Raw genomic sequence first — 23,687 nt, forward strand, 5'->3', positions numbered from 1 at the left:
AATGAAACTTAAAAGCTTTTGCACAGCAAAGGAAACCATAAACAAGACCAAAAGACAACCCTCAGAATGGGCGAATATATTTGCAAATGAAGCAACTGACAAAGGATTAATCTCCAAAATTTACAAGCAGCTCATGCAGCTCAGTAACAAAAAAACAAACAACCGAATCCAAAAATGGGCAGAAGACCTAAACAGACATTTCTCCAAAGATAGATGTACAGATTGCCAACAAACACATGAAAGAATGCTCTACATTATTGATCATTAGAGAAATGCAAATCAAAACTACAATGAGATATCATCTCACACCGGTCAGAACGGCCATCATCAAAAAATTTACAAACAATAAATGCTGGAGAGGGTGCAGAGAAAACGGAACCCTCTTGCACTGTTGGTGGGAATGCAAATTGATACAGCCACTATGGAGAACAGTATGGAAGTTCCTTAAAAAACTACAAATAGAACTACCATACGCCCCAGCAATCCCAGTACTGGGCATATACCCTGAGAAAACCATAATTCAAAAAGGGTCGTGTACCAAAATGTTCATTGCAGCTCTATTTACAATAGCCAGGACATGGAAGCAACCTAAGTGTCCATCAACAGACGAATGGATAAAAACATCCCCAAACCAACAATAGCTGAGAAAAAAAATCCCAGTAAATATGTAAAAGAAATGATTGGAGGTCAGGATTCACTGAGGGAGTGCATGAATCAGTAGCAGTGAACTAAACACACAGATCTTAAATAATGAGACCACAAACAAATAGACTCCAGTTAGCCCTTTGTGAGGGGTAGAGAGAGATCACCCATGCCTTACCTATGTGCTCTAACAGCTACTCAGAAGAGGTATATAGAGGGGCGGGATAGGGAGGGTGGGAGGGAGGGAGACGGAAGATGGAAGAGATACGGGAACATATGTATATGTATAACTGATTCACTTTGTTATAAAGCAGAAACTAACACACCCTTGTAAAGCAATTATACTCCAATAAAGATGTTAAAAAAACAAAAACAAAACACAAATATACCTGAAGAAAATGGTGCACAATTCTTTTCCTTAGTGGTTAAAAAAAATGTTGTGGGCCAAGTGTATGTCTTTTGACCTCAGAGCTTTCTTTCTTTTTCAGAGGAATGTGTCTGGCACTGACCCACTTCAGTTCACAGTCCTCGGTCAGGAAACTCTTCCATCTCCTGAACCCATCCAGTCCCCTTGTAATCAACAGCAGCCAGTCTAGGCCCTAGGACTGTGAATATAATATAGAAATAAATTATGCAGAAAATCAAGTGCTGATCCTTAAGCACAGGTGAAATCTTTGTTAAAATCCCTCTTTTAACAGCCACTATGGAGAAAAGTATGGAGATTCCTTAAAAAACTAAAAATAGAGTTACCATATGATCCTGCAAACCCACTCCTGGGCATATATCTGGAGAAAACTATAATTTGGAAAGAAGGATGCACCCCAATATTCCTTGCAGCACTGTTTACAATAACCAAGACATGGAAACAACGTAAGTCTCCATCAACAGATGAATGGATAAAGAAGATATGGTGTATACACACAATGGAATATTAGCCATAAAAGAGAATGAAATTCATATTGCAGCAAAATGAATGGACCTAGAATTATCATATTAAGTGAAGTAAGTCAGACAAAGACAAATATCTTATGATATTGCTTATATGTGGACTCTAAGAAAAAAAAGTTACAAATGAACTTATTTACAAAAAAGAAATAGACCCACAGACATAGGAAACAAGCTTACGGTTAACAAAGGGAAAGAAGGGTGGAGGGATAAATTAGGAGTTTGGGATTAACATATACACACTACTATATATAAAATAGATAACCAACAAGGACCTACTGTATAGCACATGGAACTATACTCAATATTTTGTAACAACCTATAAGGGAAAAGAATCTGAAAAAGAATATATATATATTACATATTATATATATATAAAGCTGAATCACTGGGTACATCTGAAACTAATATGACATTCTAAATCAACTATACTTCAATTTTAAAAAACCTCAAGAAAAAAAGAAAGAAAATCCCTCTTTTATAATTATATACGTTAGGTCATTTATTACATAAAACAAAGGGTTAACGGTTAGAAATAATTTAGTTGAAAGGAGATTTTTCTCTAGTTAAGAGGACCTGTTATAACTGAGAAAAAAGACCTCTCTCTTCTGTTAACTCTAGGGATTCAATGTTTCCATATCTTCAGTTCAATAACAACCTATTGAGTTACTCTGCCCGGTAATGTACTGGGGATACAAAGAGGAAAAAAGACAGCATTTCTACCCTCAAATCTTTAACAAGAGGCACAAATAGTCAATCGATTAAAGAAACAGTGATAACAGAGGTTTACCGAAAGCCCATGGATTCTTTTACGGGAAAGCAACGCACAAAAATTACAGAAAAAGAAATGTGAGTGGAGTCCTCAAGGATAAATATGAGTCTGGTCTGTTGGACAGGTGGGCAGGGCATTTCTGTAAAGGAACCATATAATCAAAGGCATAGAATCATGGATTCTCAGAGTATGCTCAGAGATCAGCAACTACTATGTGGCTACAGAGATGGGGTTCTTTGGAGGAAGAGGGATGAAGTACATGCAAGAAATGGGCCAAATTTCTTCTTTATATCGGGACTTGTTAGATCCCAATACCCTAAATAAACTTTGGGAATAAATTCATAGGGTATACCAGCAAGAGTCAGAGACCTTGGTCTAAAAGTGGATGGCAGAATAAGAGCTGGAGCTGATAGCAAGTAAGCAGAATTTCCAGGATTCCACGATCCAACTCTGATGTCTCAATTAAGTAGGTCAATAAGGAGGAAAAACAGAAGCAATGGCTAAAAGTCCTTCCTGTGGGTCTATTTGATTTTAGAGATAAATCCCTTAGGGTCGAGATAAATCCCTGGGGCTTTTAAGATCAGTCCTCTTCTTTCTGGGCACAGAATAAAATGGTTCTTCTCTTCCCAACCCCCAAACTGGATATGACTGTCAAACTTTCATCAGCCAATGAAATGTGAGAAGCAACAAGTGTCACTTAAGCCTGAATGGCCAGCACATGATTCATTACATGCCTTTGTCATGGCAGCATGACACTCCAGATGATGTTGGTTCCATCAGTCTGGGCCCTGAGTGAGGAATTGTGGAGCAGAGGCCTCATTCATCCCAAGCTGGCCACGGGGTATGAAGGAGAAACAGATCTATGTTGCGTTAAGCTTTTGAGATACACTTGCTGTATAATAAAGAATTTGACTTTGCCCAAAGAGAAGTCTGCCTCTGCTGTTGGCTTCTGGAAGGTAATCTCTTTCATACCTGATATGAGTGTTTTTGTTCATTAGGGAAAGTTTGGCCACACCAGATAATCTTAGGGTGGGGACTGGACACTCCAGAAACGCCAACCATGTGAGTTTGCGTGGGTGCTTTGGGTCATGTGGTATCAATCGACCTGGAGACAGAGATTAACAACGTGGGCAATCAATCAACTATGGATTGTGTGATGAAGTCCAATAAGAACTCTGGACACCAAAGTTCAGGTAAGCTTCCTTGGTGGCCTACTCCATGTGTGCTATCAGACACCAATGAAAGTAGAGTAACATATCCTGACTCCAAAGGGAGGGGACAGTGGAAGCTTCACATTTGGAAACGTCTGACTCTGCTTTATACATCTCTTCCTTTGGCTGATCTTTGTCTGTAGCCTTTCCCTGTAACAAACAATAATCATGACTATAATAGCTTTCAGTGGGTTCTGTCAGTCTTTCTATGGAATTATTGAACCTGAGAGTGGTCTGGGGAACACCTTGAACTTGCAGTTAGTGTCAGAAGTGAGGACTGGTCTTGGAGACTGTGCCTTTTAACCTTGTAATTGGCCTTACACTTACCCAAACATTGCCTTAGTATTGTTTTCATCAGTTGAGGACAAAAGATCTGATTAAGAAATTGTATACATAAGTAAGGAGTTTTTATTGTTCGGTTTTACAAATTATCTTCATGGAAGTCAGTTTAATGTCTAACTAAGAATATTTTATTTTATTTTATAGACTGGACGGGAAGTCTACCTTCAGGCTTGCGGTCAGGAAAGTACTTTATTCTGCCACCCTGAGTTTAAATAGATGTGCATGTGTGCCATCAGAAGGGCTGAGCTGGAAAGAGGCACATCTGACAAACAAAAGAGTAATGGTTTTGTGTGACTGTATCTTCTCTGGAGGCAACTGCAAGTTATTTAGAGAGTTACTAATAATGTGACAGCTACTAATTGATCAACAAACATTTGTTATACACAGATTATTACTATTAGGACGTCGCATCACATACACCTGTTCTCCTTCTATAGTAATGGACAACTCAGTACTGAGGGAGAGTAAGACATATGCAAATAACTACAGCAACACTAACCACTCAGTTAGTTTTCAGTACCTGTTTCTCAAATATACTCAGTACACTCAAATGCACAAACACTGCCTAAGGAGATCAAGGCCATCTTGCTTAAACTCCCTAAACTTCCCTCCTCTATCATCTTTATCTAGCTGGTCCTCCTTTCCTCACTGTACCATAGTGGTTAAAAGCATGAACTTTGGAGCCAGGCTGCTTGGGTTTGAATGCTGCTTCCATAGCTACTTGTGTGGCCCTGGGCAAGTCATTTAGCTTTTGGGAGTCTTAGTTCCTCATGTATAGAACAGGGGATTACTGGAGTATCTACCTTATAGGGTGGTTGCGAAGATTTTAAAAAATATATATAGATAGCTGGCACTTAGAATGTTGTCTGGGACACAGTAAACACAATAAAAGAATTAGCTCAGTTACCTAAGGAGCGTCCCTCAGTCTTTCCAAGGCAAAGCCCCCTGCTTGCGCCATTGCATCCATTTCTCTCCCACCTTCTTTGTGGCTTTGGTCTATTAATTATCCCTTCTCCTACACTCTGATTTCCTCTCTATTGACTCCTTCTCCTCTGTCTGAAAATGTACTCAAACCCCTTCCCTACACCCCCAGTAACAATTAAATTATCAATTAAACAACTAATTATCCTTATCAGATGACGCAGTAGCTCTACCCTTCTACTTCCCTTCCTTCCTTCATGCCGCACCACCCCACACTCCTGATCTCAAAGAAGTTGCCAATGTTCAACACGTCACTTCCCATCAACCCCAGCCCTTTGCAGTCTGGGGCAGTGTGTCCTTCATTTGTGCGGATTGGACACACGGTAAGAGAAGGTGGCACCTCCCACTTCTCCAGGAAAATTAGGGGTAAAGTGACCAGAAACAGGAGAAGCACTTTGAAATAAAGATATTTTCATGAAGAGAGCTTCGTTAACTCTCTCTGTCATCTTATATTTTAATGATCTGTGGGGTAAAATGGCTTCTCCCTCTCACAGAACCACTGGATTTTCAAGGGCAGAATCTGTGTTAAGTTTGATTAAGTGGAAAGAACATTTACTTGCATTTGAAGTTCTGGACTTACCAGATCCATAACACAGAAGCTCAATCTTTCTAGTCTATTACCTGGTCTGTAAAACAGAGATTGTAAAATTAGCGCCTACCCTTAAGTTCTTGGAGAAACTGATAAGAGCTTGTGTATGAGAACATTTCATACACTTTATACTATAAAGTTTACAATTGGTGCCTGAGCGTGTCCTCAGTGTTTGTTAACCAGGATTAGAGATGGTTCCCATTAAAACATGAGGTGAAAGAGACAATTGTCTTGTGGGTCCTGGGGAACCTTCTCTAATCCTGGTCAACAAACAAACCTGCAAAACAAATCCAATTGTTTTCAGGCAAAGGAAATACAGGAAAAATATGTTATGCAGCCAAATGGCTCCCTGAAAATTCACAAATCTATGGGGTTCCTTTGCCAATCTGGAAACAGAGAGAACGCCCTCATTGCCCAAAATGCCTCCCCATGGTAGATCATGTGCCTGAGCCCAGTTGCCATAGTAACCCAGGGAGGAAGGAATTTTTTCTGTCACTCACTGCCATTTGGTCCCTCTATCCCCACCGTTACAGAGCAACATATATTCCCTACAGCATAAGTCCAGTGGAGTAGCTTCTAGAAAGAACTACCTTCCAAAAAATCCATCTCCTATCCAGTGCACACTTCACCCTTGACATAAAACCCAGGTTTCTATTCCAGGTTGCCCCTGGATCCACCTTAAATGCCAGAGATAATCATTGTCCCTGCCCTGTGAGTACATGCCTCATTCAAATACCTGAGGAGTTTATCACATCCTGCCTTTGCTCATACCCAAAGAAATTCAGTTCTTTTCATCTCATTTCATAAATGTATCCTCACACTCCTGATCATTTTTTTTAAAATTACTATTACAGCTCCCTTAAACCTGCTTGCCTCTACTATTATTTTTAGCTGTGTCCCTCTCCTAGAAAGAGCTTATACTTTAAAAAATATGTATGAATATAAGTATATAATATGTTTAATTATTAACACATTTATAAAATATATTTAAATAGTAGTTTCATAACTTAATAATATATAATTATATGAATTACATATAATACATGTGTATGCTGAGATAACGTTTATTTTTATTCTCATTTATATCAGGCATGTCCTAAAATGCGACCACTTGATTAAATTTATCCGGTTACTTTTTTTTTTTTTTTTTTTTTTTTTTTTGCGGTACGCGGGCCTCTCACTGTCGTGGCCTCTCCCATTGCGGATCACAGGCTCCGGACGCGCAGGCTCAGCGGCCATGGCTCACGGACCCAGCCGCTCCACGGCATGTGGGATCTTCCCGGACCGGGGCACGAACCCGTGTCCCTGCATCGGCAGGAGGATTCTCAACCACTGTGCCACCGGGGAAGCCCAATCCTATTAATTTTTAATCCAAGAATGTTTTCTCAACTTGCTTTTTCCACCTGTATTTATTCCTTGCATTTGCTAGGCAGACTCGTTAATCTCTGACCATCTAACTAGGATCTTCTGTATTTTACTCCTTTCCTGATACCTTTTTTGCACCATTTTGCCATTTAAAATCAACTGACAGACATGCAAGTTTTGATAAGTTTTACTTTTATAAAATATCAGTCTCGTGGTGACCTACTCTTAAAATATTACAAGATGCCATTTGAAAGAAAATGCCCATTATGAATGACTACATAACATTATTGCTGCTACGCAGAAAATTTAAGGGGGAAAATAATACACTTCTCCCTACAGACTGAAAAACATTGGCTATAAAGAAATGAAATTCATATGATCAATATAATCATAATTTCCACAGTGTGTAAGAAAAATATGCCAGGTATTTTTCCTCTTACATGGACAGGGTTTTGGAAGAAAATCTACATGGTGTCTGAGTCCCTTCTGTTAAAGAAATTATGCTATTGTTCTACACCATTAAAGAAAACATGACAAAACAAAAGTCCAATAGTACTGTCATTTCTTTACATTTTCACCTTTGCTTAACTAAGTTCCACAGGATCTTTTTGTTTTGTTTTGCTGTTGTTGTTTCTCCTGAAAGACCACAGTTTACAATATACAATCCATTGAAATACTTTTAGAATATTATGTAATATTTTATTTTGTTCAGTCAAAACCAGTTCATGAGAGGTATCAAAACTCAATTTTCACATTTGAAAATCTATCCTAAAAAAAATAAACTCTCTTTTTTTTTAATGCACAAAGAAGTTGGTGGAGTAAAAAAGTAAGAAAGTCTAACAAGTGAAAAAAAGAGACTGGGCTATCACATAACAACTGAAAGTACTGCAATGCAACTATTGACGGGAGGTACATCTCATGGGAAATACTATGCGTTAAAATTTAAAAAGCATGCCAGCAAGTTTTATATATAGAAATTCAAAATAAACAATGACATGTCTTCTTTATTTGAGCTGTTAGGAAAGTAACAATATTTTCCTTTCTCCCAAGGCAACTTTCAAAAATTGCAATCTCTGTCTAACATGATTTAGGCCTTGGTCTTCATGAGCTGATGTAAAAGACAAACTTTCAAAGTTCTGGCTCTGTTATTCTATAATCAAAATGAAAGAATAATACATGTCTGAAAAAACTTGTTCTTTTTAACTGTACTTTTAGCATTTTCTTAAAATTATCTTTTTTCAAAATCTGAATTACAATCCCAGAGCTGGGATAGGGTCTTAGCCATTTTGAATGAGAAAAACATCAATTTTTCCAAACCAAAATTCTTTTGTAAAACATGCCCCCACAGAAATATTTCCCCCTTGCAGTCAATTAGACTTCACCAGAGCAAAGTTCTTGGCTATTCTGAACTTTCAAAAACCAATCTCACCGATTTCTGCTTTTGGGAAGATGGTGTAGAGTTCCTTTTCCCTATTCTTCTCACTAAGTAATACTAAGAACCTTGGACATTTTAAATATAAGACAAGCATAAGACCCTGAAAAATGGAGAGAAGGCAGCAGATCAGTTAGGAAAGTAGGTACTCAAGGAAAAGCACAGAGACAGGTTCCCTGGGATTTTCTTTTGCCTCATAAATCCCAGACTTAGAGTTGAAGAAGAGGCAACAACATCAACAACCTAGCTCAATCGCTAGAGAATTATGCGGTGAAAAAAGACAAACGCAAAAGTTTACATAGTATGTGATTATATTTGTGTAACATTCTTGAAATGACAAAATTATAGAAACGGAAGACAGACCAGTGGTTGCCAGGGGTTGAGGAGATGAGGGTAGGGGGAAGGTAGGAGTGGCTATAAAAGGGCAACAGGAGAAACCTTTGTGGTGTTAAAACTGTTCTGTACCTTGACTGCATCATCATGAATATCCTGGTGTAATAGGGAAGAACAAATCTGACTCCATATTAGATCTGTTTCTTTTACTTTAACCTTTGTATTTTATTGCTTTTGCTACAAGTTAAGAATGTTGCCTATAGCCTGAAATACACACGCTAGGCCATTCTCAAGGGTCTGACTTTTAAAAATATAATACTTTCCCATTCATATAGAGATACAAAGTTGCAGAACACTGAATACCATTTGTCTTATTGGAGGTTTACAGGAACATAATGACTGACCTACACGGACAGCTGCAAGAACAAAGGATTCCGACACCAAGAAGTATGCAACAACCAACCACCCCCTTCCCCTTTTAGTATAAAAGAAGCCTGAATTCTAACTGGGGTAAGATGAGTCTCCTGGGCACTAGTGCACCATCTTCTCGGTCTGCTGCCTTTCTCAACAAAGTTGCTATTCCTTGCTCCAACCACTCGTCTCTTGATTTACTGGCCTACCATGAGGCAAGCAGTATGAGCTTGGACTCCGTAACACTGTTTGTGATACTGTACTCGAGTGTGCAAGATGTTACCACTGGAGGAAAGTGGGTATAGGGTGCACAGGACCTCTCTGAATTATCAATATTTCTTATAATTAATTGCATGGGAATCTACAGTTACCGCAAAATAGAGATTAACTTTTTTTTAAGTGCCTTCTAATATGTCTTAACGTACACATTGAGATGGCTGAATCAAAATTCTTCCATTGAAAAAGTGATGAATGTGTTTGATTTCTAATACTTATTTTGGACTTCTTCATCTTTTTCTTTTTTTTTTTGAAGAATCAATCTCAAACTTTAAAAATAGTCTTCACAGCAAATATTCCCATAAATTTTTCTAGAACTAAGGAAGAAAATTTCTCATTATAAGAATTAGCCAGCACAGTCACTAAATCTAATCTTTGATGAGAGATTTTTAAAAGGCAGGTCAATAAATTGCTTTTAATTTAGAAATACTAAGTGATTTAACAACAAATATGGGGATTACTTTTCCTATGAAGAATCAATAGTCCCCCCTCATCACCCCTCTCCCATGTACCTGTTGGTATTGATATACTGTATTTTCAATGTTCATGTAGTTTGTACATTTTTCTATACTGATTTATCATTTTTTAAAAAAAGAATATGACTTTTCCCAGACATAGTGGCATACAGGGCCTCCTTTTAGTCTAAGTTACATTCTGTATTTCAGCATTCAGACCAAGAATGCTAAATTATGCTACATAAGATGAACAGTACACATCCCTCAGTTCTAAGCAGGGATTTTTAAATGTGTGGCACCATCAAGAGGCAAGAGCTTGTACTGTCACTGTAACAAGAACTTAGGGTTTGCTCTCAAGTATAGGGGACTATTTTAACACAAAATTACACTAAGACTTTGGCTCAGTTTTTCCCCAATGTGGAGTCACTAGATTATTGCTAAATGCTATTTTTTCCCTTCCCATTCCTCTTCTACCCATCAAGCCCTCCAACTGAAGAAGAAAAAAAAAGACTTTTTATTCTCAGTTAACTGGGGACAGTTGACAACTCTAATTTGCTAAGAATTAATTCCTTCAGTATTTACTGAACATCTATATTTATGCCAGCAATTTGCTATTTAAAAGATAAAGTCTTTATTCTCTAATGACCCAAGGTGATCTGACCATAGATAACAGTCTACTTTATATTATCTACTAGTTATAGATTTACTCTTATTTTATTAGAAATTAAAGAAATTGTCTTAGAGAATGGATAGCTTATTTAGAAACTAGACAGTATTACCAATCTAATCCTGTGCTGACCAATATCCAATATATTATAATTAATTTCATCTTTTTTTTTGTAGTTTTTCTCAATGTAAGAAAATTTTAAAATACATGGTTTACATTTACGGCTCACATTGTATTTCTGCGTCAGACTCTACAAACCATCCAAACGAGTCATGAAAGTAAAGGGGGCAGAGAATGGCAGAGAACTGACTGGCTGTTTTAAACATTAGAGCTAGGAAAAGCAAGGCTCCACAGAAACAAATCATTCTAAAGCTTATGTCAAACCTGAAGATTAATTCAATTAATTAATGAATGGACATTCTGACTTAGAATACAGGAAGAGAGTCATAATTTCTAAATATCCCTTTAAAAAGTGTGAGCCATCAAGTTTATTTGGTTAGTAAACCAACCTGTCACCCCATTTGCAGTTTAACTGACTCACTTCCCATTACTGCAACCCTTGTTTTTTTTTTTCAATTAAAACTATAGTCAGGATGTAGCAAGAGGAAGGGCCACATCAGGAAGCAGATGCCTTTCAAGTCAGACGGGAGTGCAAAATAGTTTTCAATACTTAAGTTTGCCTTCACATTTCAAACACATTCTTCTTAGGAAAAAAGGAAGATGGCTAGGAAACCATAGGCATTCTTATAACACTGTCCTTTCTGCTTCCAGTGAAGAGGTGTTGTCAAATTTACAGTACAAAAAGGTCTGAATGACCAAACTGTCTTTTGGGGTCAGGAGTCACTAGGAAGTAGAGGCAGCAAGAAGCAGATATAAAAGCAAAACACATCCACAGGTAGACTAATTCTCACCTGACAATGCTCACTCTTCTTGAGTTCCCAAATTTTCCTAATTATAGAACTGAATTATAAAGCCTGTTTACTCTCTGGTCTTTAAAATAGTATCTGTCTTACCACCTTAAGGAGATTAGAGAACATACACTTTTATTTTATAAAATTCCATTTTATATAATTCCTTAAATATGCTCAATTATACTTTTAGTTAATTTTAGAAACATTAGATCTATTGTCTACTCAAAAGTACACAAGCCTTGGTTTTGTATGATTCTGGAGAGCACCAATTCTTACAAAGAATGCTACAAATTTTTCAGCATAAAGAAAAATAACTCATTCTCATCTTTTTATTTTTAATTGAAAAGTGAAAGAGAATTTTCTGTTTCTGGAAGTAAAAAGAATGCATTTATGCTGAGATATTTGCATTCTTTTGTGGAGAGCTTCACTGTTACTGAGAACTAAGTATGTAAACTTAAGTTTGAGATGTCTGGGAACTAGGGGAGCAGCCTATGGCCACAGAATAAGGAAAGCCAGAATGAATATCATTCACTCTTTCTAAAAACATGTGTACAATGTTTCCCATACTCTACTCATCTGGCTACAAGGTGGATGAACAGCAGTGAGCAAGACAGGCATGGTCCCAGCCCTTTGCAACTTAAAATTCTTTAGTTGTAAAGCACTTTCAGAAACGCTATTAGAACAAAACATCTTCTAAATTGTAGAGAATCACTGTCCCAAACATTTCACCTATTCACATAATAAATACCATGGAAGTATTATTACATGTCTTGAAAGAAAGTCAACCTCATCTCCAGGGTGGCAGAATATGTAAAAAGTTAGAAAACCTTATCTCATGGTGCCTCATGAGAGCTGGCGTCATATTACAACTTGCTGGAGAAATGAACACCAAGTGTGACCCTACATAGTTCTAAACAGTGACAATACTGTTTATCAAGGTACCACAGATGACTACCATCAGCCAGAAAGAAAATAATGGATTGCTACAACTCAATCTGTGGGAATCTATTAGGTCTCCACAATAGCACACAGATGCTTTTGGTGATGTAACCAAATGAATACTCTTAATAGCAGTAGGGTTTGCTTTAAGTTTTTTATTTTCCCCTTTTCTTCCTAAAATGACTTCAACTGCCCTGGACCGTAAGATGAACTAGATGGGCATCACTACCTCTGTATTACTGGAAGGGAGGCAGGTATCAAATGAGATGAATAAAAGAATATCCTGTCTATTTTGTAATGATTTCTTTAGCCTTTCAAGCATCTAGTTGGTCAAAGGATCAGCATCCCAGTCCACTAGAGGTACCTTATCCATTCGCCTACTTGGAAAACAGCTCAGAACTGGGAAGTTTAAATGACCACTGGCCAGCCCAGAAGGATGTCACAAGGTCTATGAGCTGAAGTACACACAATTCGTGCACACAGGACCCTCTTAAGACCTCACTTACCCCTAGTAACTCTTAGTTGGAAGTATTTTTAAACAAGTCTTGATATCTGGTTTCTAAAAATCATAAATTTTAAAAAGAAGGCTGGCTTAATGACAAAAGAAAAATTGGCAGCTTAGAGCAAGAAAGAAGAAAAATTATAAAAAACAAAACAACTCAACTAGCACAGCAGTTGGAAGCTATTTAATGTTGACTCACTGTGGATAGTTGTACCCCATTAGTAGGTCCTTGGAGACTCATGATTAGGGTTCAGCCTTTTATACTCAATATAATTACCTTGAGTTTTCAAATGAAGATTGCACAAGTAAAAAAATCCAAATGAAACACTGGGATAATCACAACTCAAGCTAAAAAATACTACAGAAATTATGCTTAGTGAATCAACTTTATCCTGCTTGGTTTCCTCATTAATGAATTCAATAAATCTTTGGCATCTATTAATTCTATATTTGTCTAAGAGTTGGGTTTATTTTTTGAAAATTATGCTTTGACAATTTGGAGGTCCCAGTGGACCCATCCTGTAGAGTCAATTAAACTGTACTGCTCATGAAGAATAGCTCATGGGCTGGAAGCCCAGGCACAGCTTTTCTTGGCTCCTGGAGTAAACCCCATATGGCAGTAGAACTTTACCTTCACTGACTCGCTATCTTCTGAAATTTTTGTTTTCCTGCTCTGGGTTTCTGATTCGTGTCTACATTTGATCAGGGTTTTGGATTGCACAAAATCAATAGTTATCCGCATTGATGGTGCAATGACTGGGAATCTGGTTTTATGATCTGACCACTTGGTGAACTGTCAGGTAGAACTGTAAGCTACCCTTGCTCTGGTGAGAGATGGCTGAGCATTTATTTGTCGTCATTTCTCACTTGTTTGTTGTTTTTCTATTTGTGAACTCAAATGAGGACAATTTTTTTTACCTAGTCTCTGTAACTGAGAAAAAAAAAAATCATTGTGTGTGAGTGAAATATTTTCCTATTTCCTGAGGATAATAATACATTAAAATAAAGGACCTCTATTATGATTGGTTTATAGAGACTAATAAGCATTTAAATAAATCTAACATTCCCAAAATTCCAATAAAATAAAAAGGAAATTCTAAAAATTTAAATGTGTTCTCCTTTAGAAAAGACCTTCCTCTTCAAAACTATTGACTTCAGAAGCACTTTTCTTTGCCTTAGAAAACAAGTTTAGATGAATAAAGTGGATCCTTACACAAATTATCAAACACTGATTTGATAATTTGGTTTAAAAAATAGCTATATGTCTTTGCCTTGTCTTATCAGTGTACAGAATAATACAAGTTTAATTTCATCTTTAAAATAAGTTTGGATTAGTTTTATCATAAAGTGATTAGTTTCTCTGAACTTCTTTACTAGTTTACTGAAAAGATAAGCTAAGATTACTTCTATATACAGTGTAAGATTAAGAAAAACATAAAATTCATCCAAACAATTATAACTATGACAAACCTTTTAATATCAATAGTAATTATGTTCTGTGATGTGTCAGCTTAAACACAGTTTACAATATCTTAAGTTAAGGGCTTCTGTCTGAAGTGTCTGATTGTTCCAGAAAGTGAAAGAAGACCATGAAGAACAAAAATTGATGGAAATTAAAAAATTAAAAAATTACATATTTGGATGTCAGGGAGATCAAGATAGTGGAGAAAGAGGACGCTGAGCTCATCTCCCCCAAGTAACACACCAAAAATACAGTTTTCTGCAGAAACTTTGCAGGCCAGAAGGGAGTGGCATGATATATTTAAAGTGTTGAAAGGGAAAAACCTAAGACCTAGGACACTCTACCCAGCAAGGTTATCATTCAGAAGTGAAGGAGAGATAAAGAACTTCTCAATCAAGCAAAAAGTAAGAGTTCAGCAATACTAAAGTGACCCTAAAAGAAGTGTTAAAGGGTCTTCTCTAAGAGGAAAAGAAAAGGCTACAACAAAAAGTTTACAGGAAAGAAAAAATCCCACAGATAAAGGCAAGTATATAGTAAAGATTGTGGATCAACTACTTAAATAATCGAGCATGAAGATTAAAAGACAGAAATTGTAAAATCAACTATAACTACAATAAACAGTTATGGGATAGACACGAAGATGTAAAATATGACATCAAAAACCCAAAAGTAGGGGAGGGGACTAAAAAACGTAGATCTTTTAGAATGTGTTTGAATTTAAATGACTATCAGTTTAGAACAAGTAGATATATTTATAGGTCAACATATGAACCCTATGGTTACCACAAATCAAAACCTACAATAGATAGACAAAAACTAAGGAGAAAGAAACACAAGCATACCACTGAAGAAAATCATCAAACCACAAGGGAACAAACTAAAAGAAGAGAAAAAAACAGAAGAACTACAATAACAACCAGTAAACAAGTAACAAAATGGCAAGAAGTACACACTTATCAATAGTCACTTTAAATGTCAATGAACTCAATGCTCCAATCAAAAGACATAGGATACCTGATTGGATAAAAAAAAACAAGACCCGTCTATATGCTGCCTACAAGAGACTCACTTCAGAGCTAAAAACACACACAGACTGAAAGTGAGGGGATGGAAAAAGATATTTCATGAAAATGGAAATGTAAGAAAGCTAGGGTAGTAATACTCATATCAGACAAAGTAGACTTTAAAACAAAGTCTATATCCAAAGACAAAGAAGGGCATTATATGATGATAAAGGGATCAATACAAGAAGAGGATATAACACTCATTAACATATTTAGGTGCTCCTGCATTAGTTAACATATACCTAATATAGGAGCACCTGAATATATAAAGTAAATATTAACAGACATAAAGGGGGAAATTAACAATAATACAATAAAAGTAGAGGACTTTAACACCCCTCTTACATCAATTGACAGATCATCCAAACAGAAAATCAATGAGAAAACAATGGTCTTAAAGGACATATAGACCAGTTGGACTTAACAGATATCTACAGGACATTCTGCTCAAAAACAGCAGAATACACATTTCTTTTCAAGTGCACGTGGAACATTCTCCAAGAAAGATCACATGCTAGGACACAAAACAAATCCCAACAAATTTAAGAGTCTAGAAATTATATCAAGCATATTTTCAACCACATGGTATGAAACTAAAAATCAATTACAGGGAAAAAAATGGGAAAAACACAAACATGTGGAGATTAAACAACATGCCACTAAAAAACCAGTGGACCAATGAAGAAATCTAAGAGGAAATCAGAAAATACCCTGAGACAAATGAATATAAATACACAGGGACTTCCCTGGTGGCACAGTGGTTAAGAATCTGCCTGCCAATGCAGGGGACATAGGTTCAATCTCTGATCCATGAATATCCCACGTGCTGTGGAGCAACTAAGCTCATGTGCCACAACTACTGAGACTGAGCTCTAGAGCCCACAAGCCACAACTACTGAGCCCACATGCCACAACTACTGAAGTCCGTGCACCTAGAGCCCATGCTCTGCAACAAGAGAAGCCACCGCGATGAGAAGCCCGCACACTGCAATGAAGAGTAGCCCCTCTTTGAGGCAACTAGAGAAAGCCCATGTGCAGCAACAAAGACCCAACACAGCCAAAAATAAATAAAATAATTAATTTAAAAAAAAAAAAAACCACAACTTTCCATAACCTATGGGACACAGAAAAAGTGGTTGTAAGAGGGAAGTTTATAGCAATACAGGACTATCTCAAGAAATAAGAAAAATCTCAAATAAACAACTTAAACTGCCATCTAAAAGAATTAAAAAAGGAAGAACAAACAAAGCCTAAAGGCAGCAGAAGGAAGAAAATAATAAATATCAGAGAGGAAATAAATATAATAGAGACCAAAAAAAAAAATAGAAAAGATTCATGAAACCAAGAGCTGATTGTTTAAAAGATAAATAAAATTGATAAGCCTTTAGCCAGGCTCATTAAAAAAAAGAGAGAGGACACAAATAAAATGAGAAACAAAAGAGAAGAACCAATATCACAGAGATACAAAAAACCATAATAGAATACTATGAACAGTTATAAACCAACAAATTGGACAACCTAGAAGAAATGGATAAATTCCTAGAAACACACAATCTTCCAAGACTGAATAAGGAAGAAATAGATAATCTGAACAGACCAATCACTAGTGGTGAAATTGAATGAAGAATAAAAAAAACTCCCAGTAAACAAAAATCCAGGACCAGATGGCTTCACGGAGAATTCTAAAAGACATATAAAGAAGGGCTAATACCTATCCTTCTCAAACTATTCCAAAAAACCGAAGAGATGGGAACACTCCCAAATAAATTCTATGAGGCCACCATTACCCTGATACCAAAACCAGACAAAGACACTACAAAAAAAGAAAGAAACAAAGAAAGAAAATTACAGACCAATATCTTTGATGAACAGAGGTACAAAAATCCTCAACAGAATATTAGGAAAACAAATTCAACAATATATAAAAAAGGATCATACACCATGATCAAGTAGGATTTATTCCAGGGATGCAAAGATTCAATATCCACAATTAACGAATGCAATACATCACATTAACAAAAAGAAAGATAAAAATCACATAACCATTTCAATAGACACAGAAAAAGCATTTAACAAAATTCAACAACCATTCATGATTAAAACTCTCATCAAAGTTGGCATACAGGGAACATATCTCAACATATTAAAGGCCATTTATGACAATCCCATAACTAACATCATTCTTAATGGTGAAAAGCTGAAAGCTTTTCCTCTACAACCAGGAACAAGGCAAGGATGCCCACTCTTGCCACTTCTATTTAACATGGTATTAGAAGTCCTATCCACAGCAATCAGATAAGAAAAGAAATAAAAGGCATCAAAATGGGAAAGGAAGAAGTAAAACTGTCACTATTTGCAGATGACATGACACTATATATTCAAAACCCTAAAGTCTCCACAAAAAACTATTAGAACTAATAAAGGAATTCAGTAAAGTTGCAGGATACAAGATTAATATACAGAAATCTCTTGCTTTTCTATACACTAATGATGAACTATCAGAAAGAGAAATCAAGAAAACAATCCTGTTTAAAATCACATCAAAAAGAATAAAATACCTGGGAATAAATTTAATCAACTAGGAGAAAGACCTATACTCTGAAAACTATAAAACACTGATGAAGTAAATTGATGATGATACAAAGAAATAGAGAGATTTCCTATGTTCATGAATCTGAAGAATTAACATTGTTAAAATGTCCATACTACCCAAAGCAATCTACAGATTTAATGTGATCCTTATCAAAATATCCAAGACATTTTCCACAGAATAAGAATGAATAATCCTAAAACTTATTTGTAACCACAAAAGACCCTACATAGCCAAAGCAGTCTTGACAAAAATGAACGAAGCTGGAGGAATCACACTCCTTGATTTCAGACTATACTACAAAGCTACGGCAATCAAATAGTATGATGCTGGCACAAAAACATACACATAGATCAATGTAACAGAATAGAGAGCACAGAAACAAACCCATATACTTATGGTCAATTACTCTGTGACAAAGGAGGCAAGAATATACAATGGAAAAAAGACAGTCTCTTCAACAAGTGGTGCTGGGAAAACTGGACAACTACATGTGAAAGAATGAAATTAGAACATTCTCTAACACCATATACAAAAATAAACTCAAAATGGATTAAAGACTTAAATGTAAAACCAGAAACCATAAAACTCCTAGAAGAAAACATAGGCAGAACACTCTTTGACATAAGTTGTAGCAGTATCTTTTTGGATCTTTCTCCTCAGGCAAAGGAAACAAAAGCAAAAATAAACAAGTGGGACCTAATTAAACTTCACAGCTTTTGCAAAGCAAGGGAAACCACCAATAAAACAAAAAGACAGCCTACTGGATGGGAGAATATTTGCAAATGATATATTCAATAAGGGGTTAATATCGAAAATATATAAACAGCTCATACAATTCAATATCATAAAAACAAACAACTCAATTTAAAAATAGGCAGAAGACCTGAAAAGACATTTTTCCAAAGAAGACATACAGATGGCAAATAGACACATGAAAAGATGCTCAACATTGCTAATCATCAGAAAAATGCAAACCATAACCACAGTGAGATATCCCCTCACACCTGTCAGAATGGCTATCATCAAAAAGACCACAAATAACAAATGCTGGCAAGAATGTGGAGAAAAGAGAACCCTAGTAAACTGTTTCTGGGAATGTAAACTGGCAGAGCCACTATGGAAAACAGTATGGAGATGCTTCAAAATACTAAAAATAGAACTCATATGATCCAGCAATTCTACTTCTGGGTACATACCCAAAGAAAACAGAAATCAGTAATTTGAGAAGACATATGCACCCCAATGTTCACAGCAGCATTATTTACAATAGCCAAGATATGGAAGCAACCTAAGAGTTCATCAACAGGTGGATAAAGATGATGTGGTATATACAGACAACAGAATATTACTCAGCCATAAAAAATAATGAAGTTTTCCCATTTGCAACAACATGGATGGACCTGGAGGATATTCTGCTTAATGAAATAAGTCAGCCAGAGAAAGACAAATACTGTATGTTAGCACTTACATGTAGAATCTAAACAATAAAACAAATGAATAAACATAACAAAACATTAAGAGACTCACAGATATAGAGAACAAACTGGTGATAACATGTGGGGAGAGGGATGGAGAGGCAATAGAAGGGTAGGGAATTAAGAGGTACAAACTACTATGTATAAAATAAATAAACTATAAGGATATATGGTACAGTATAGGGAATACAGCCAATATCTTATAATAACTTTAAGTGGAGTACAATCTATAAAAATGTTGAATCACCATGTTGTACACCTGCAAGTTATACAATACTGTAAATCAACTGTACTGTAATAAAATAAAGTTACATTAAAAATTTTAGATTTGCAGAGAGGGAGCTTATTTGACTTACTTTATAATATCTGCAAATAGTTAATTCTGTAAAGATGTAAAAAAATGTTAAAACTTTGGCAAAGTTTGAACAACATTGATGAGTTTATTTATGAAGTAATTTTTTTATGAGAGGTATCCTATTAATGTAAAACTAAAATGCAATGATCTCTTATTGAAATTACCTACTTACTTATCTTGGAGAAATCAGTCTGTGCTTACAAAAGATAGCAAAAATTTATTTATTTTTTGTAATCTGCCCAGAGAGAAGAGTTTCAGTATCTCACAAGAGTAATCTTTTGTGCCTTGTCCTAACTGGGATATATACTTGCATATTTAAAACGACCCAAAACAGTTCCTCATCTGATTATTTTAAGATTTATTGTTTATAATAAATAACTTATTCTCACTTTATTAGTTACCCAAACTGCAAACATTCATTTTTCTCAGGCACCCACACGATATATTATTCAAATAACATAATTTCTGATTAATATTTGATTTCGCCTTCCCAAGATCAGACCCTAAATTCGGGAAAACAAATTTTTTCCAAGATACCTTCTACAATTGAACTGTCTTTAAGTTTTCCCAGAGGACTATTGCGCAATGACAAAGATTTTTTTTCTTAACCTTACAAAAAGAAGAATGCTAGAAATAATTAGGTTTATTTGTTAAGCCCCTTCTTGATAAATAGCTCAACACTATCAAGAAATGCATAGGAAGATTTGTCAAATCAAATGAGAAGCTCAGCCTTCCCTAGGCTAATTTCGTACAGGCAAAATATTATAACATAAAGTTCAGTGATTGCATACTTTACAGATAGGCCCTGGATATATGTCAACGTCCTCACTCTCTGTAATACGTTCTCACCCTCAGGGGAAACACTGATTAAATAAGACCACCATGGGCTTCCCTGGTGGTGCAGTGGTTAAGAATCCACCTGCAAATGCAAGGGACATGGGTTTGAGCCCTGGTCCGGGAAGATCCCACATGCCGTGGAGCAACTAAGCCCATGTTCCACATCTACTGAGACTGTGCTCTAGAGCCCGCGAGCCACAACTACTGAGCCTGCATGCCACAACTACTGAAGCCTGCGTGCCTAGCGCCCGTGCTCCGCAACAAGAGAAGCCACCGCAATGAGAAGCCCGCGCACTGCAACGAAGAGTAGCCCCCTCTCGCCACAACTACAGAAAGCCTGCGCACAGCAATGAAGACCCAACACAGCCAAAAATAAATAAATTTATTTAAAAAAAAATAAGATCAAGATCTTATTGCCTAATAGATTTAAATTCTCCTTCTTGCTGATACTGTTTGTTAAATTAACCATATATTAACCATAGCCACTTACTCTTACCCTCACCCAGTAGTCCACGATTTCCTCTCATGTTTTCCTAAAGACTCTGCTTAAGTTATAGGTGAGGATGTGCCTTTAACAAAGAAAGTCTCAGAGCCTCGTGGACAGAACTTTACCAGATACCCTTTACTCTTGATATTTCAAAGAATGGACTTAGGGTCAGAGGCTGACAGAAGAGCTGACATTACATAGACAAGTATGAGATAGTACTAGAGGCTAAATCAGATTTTCAGGACTTCTTTTAGTTCAGAAATAGATAACTTCATGAAATCAAATTAATGACCCAAGGTTAGAGGAATAAGAATTAATTACATAGAACAGATTGAACTGAAACTGGAAATCTAATTTCTAAATGTGGACATGTGTTTTGGAAAATTATTGGCATTATCTTAATGTTCTATTTTCTGATGGGGAAAACCCTTTTAGCATTCATGCTGATCTATCTCTAACCGTCAATTCAGTTGACTCCGATGTTGCAAACTAAATGAAACATTCTTTTAAAGTTAGTTTGTTCTCCTCGGTCCTTCAGGTTCAGGAAGAAACATTTTTTTCTGAGACATTTTACTTTTTAATGGCAATAACATTATTTGCATGGGCTCAATAAGAATCTGTCCTCCCTTTTACTGGAATATAATCAGGCAAATAGACAATACAACAGAGGCCAAATGTAGAGTGTCTTACTTAAAAATTAGCCTCACTTCATCAGATATGACAAGCCCCTTATTAAGGAAAAAGGGTTATAACTTCATATCTGAAGCTAATACCCAAAGCTTCTCCCAAGAAGTTGAACTAGGACCTGTTTGTGGCTTACAGGGCACCAACCTTATAGGCAGTAAAAAGGTCACTTACTGGATAGCCAGGAACCTTAGCAGATTTGGGAAAACGAGAGGAAAGAAAAATTCACCAACTCTTATAAGTGCTAAAGATGAAACCAGTTTGGGACTTCCCTGGTGGCGCAGTGGTTAAGAATCCTCCTGCCAATGCAGGGGACACGGGTTCAAGCCCTGGTCCAGGAAGATCCCACATGCCGCAGAGCAACTAAGCCTGTGCACCACAACTACTGAGCCTGTGCTCTAGAGGCTGCAAGCCACAACTACCAAGCCCACGTGCTGCGCCTAGAGCCCATGCTCAGCAACAAGAGAAGCCACCACAATGAGAAGCTTGCGCACCACAACAAAGAGTAGCCCCTTTCACCTCAACTAGAGAAAGCCCGTGTGCAGCAAGAAAGACCCAACACAGCCATAAATAAAAATAAATAAATAAGAGTTTGGTTTCCGACCCTTAGAACAGAAGAGTAAATAAAAGCATTTAACGAAGACCTCTGGAGTGATGAAGCCATTGAAATGCTCTCCTAGGTAACTTAATAAATCATAGAAGTTGATTCTCTGGCTTTATCAATGACAGTTGTTCAGTACAGTATAGCACTAGATTTGCTATCTATATACAAGAAGGCTTTTATATGCTAATTAAAAGTTTTTCTAGCTTATGTCAATGAATCAGGCCCAAATACAATGCCTTTTGTGATCATGAAAAATCTTTGGAGATGATTTATGATGACAAAGGAACTGCTATACTGGAGCACCATCTAACACACCCACCCACAGAATACCAAATTCTCTAGGGGTATACACATTTGTTTTCATTCACTATTAGTGATTAGGATATTTAGAAACTCTGTAAGGAGAGATATTAACTTATCAAAAACTGTAAGTGATGTGAATAATAATTTTTCTAAAATTTCAAGCAAATTCTGTCCTGTATAGATGCAAAAGTTTCTGTTCATTATAATCCAGAAGTTACAATTTTATTGTCCTGTAGGGCATTAACTAGTTTTGTATGTGATTCAGAAATCTTATTCCAGCATACTTTCTTTTAGTAACTAAAATACTTTTGATACTCCTATACTTCTGTACATCAGCTTTACCATCCTGCAGCTTCCCACATTAAGGAAATCATTAATCATTAATGAATCAAAATAATCTTACAGGTATTCACCCTAAAAAATTATGATTAAAATAGAAAAATGCAGCAGTTTGTTCTCATTCATTAGTGGGACTCTCCTATTTTGTCTTTTCTTATTATTTTCAATATTCTTTACAGTAATCATAAATCCATAGAAAAAGACAACTCAGTAATTTTTTTTGAGCATGTGTAGTCTGGAGTCACTATATGTATTAAGACATGGCTGAAGGGAGTATGGTGTGTGTGTGTCTATATACAGTGCAGAAAAACGGTTGAGCTCCATTGGGGCAACCTTTCAACTTTACAGCCAACTTGCTATACAGAGAAACTTACTGCCTAATTTCCAATGAGTTGTCATTTCACTGATTATTACCATCATAGCATATACATGCAAATTTGATGACATAAATAGTACAAATCAGTGTTTCCTCATAGTCTTAAGAGAGAAGTTTGTAAGACTTTTAAAGAAATTCAGTAAAATTCACAACTATCTTTGTTAGATTTATCAAGAATTTATACTTGTGAGACCTCTGAAGAGCAACTTAATATAACATTAGGCATATGTAGGCCTTCAAACTATCCATCTGTGACTAATAATAGTGATCTGGGAAGAGGAAGGTTAGCAGGAGGAAATCTAGGAAGGGACCAGTGGCTAGTGCACATGGAAATT

At 36.4% G+C, this 23,687-nt stretch overlaps 1 protein-coding gene across 16 annotated transcripts in view; it reads right to left on the reverse strand.

Annotated features, from left to right (window-relative positions):
* PHLDB2 (pleckstrin homology like domain family B member 2) overlaps positions 1-23,687 on the reverse strand; it is a 129,144-nt gene that overhangs the window by 77,507 nt on the left and 27,950 nt on the right. The window lies entirely within an intron of this gene.

This window comes from Physeter macrocephalus, chromosome 1 (assembly GCF_002837175.3).
Source record: "Physeter macrocephalus isolate SW-GA chromosome 1, ASM283717v5, whole genome shotgun sequence".
In the NCBI taxonomy this organism is placed as follows: Eukaryota; Metazoa; Chordata; class Mammalia; order Artiodactyla; family Physeteridae; genus Physeter; species Physeter macrocephalus.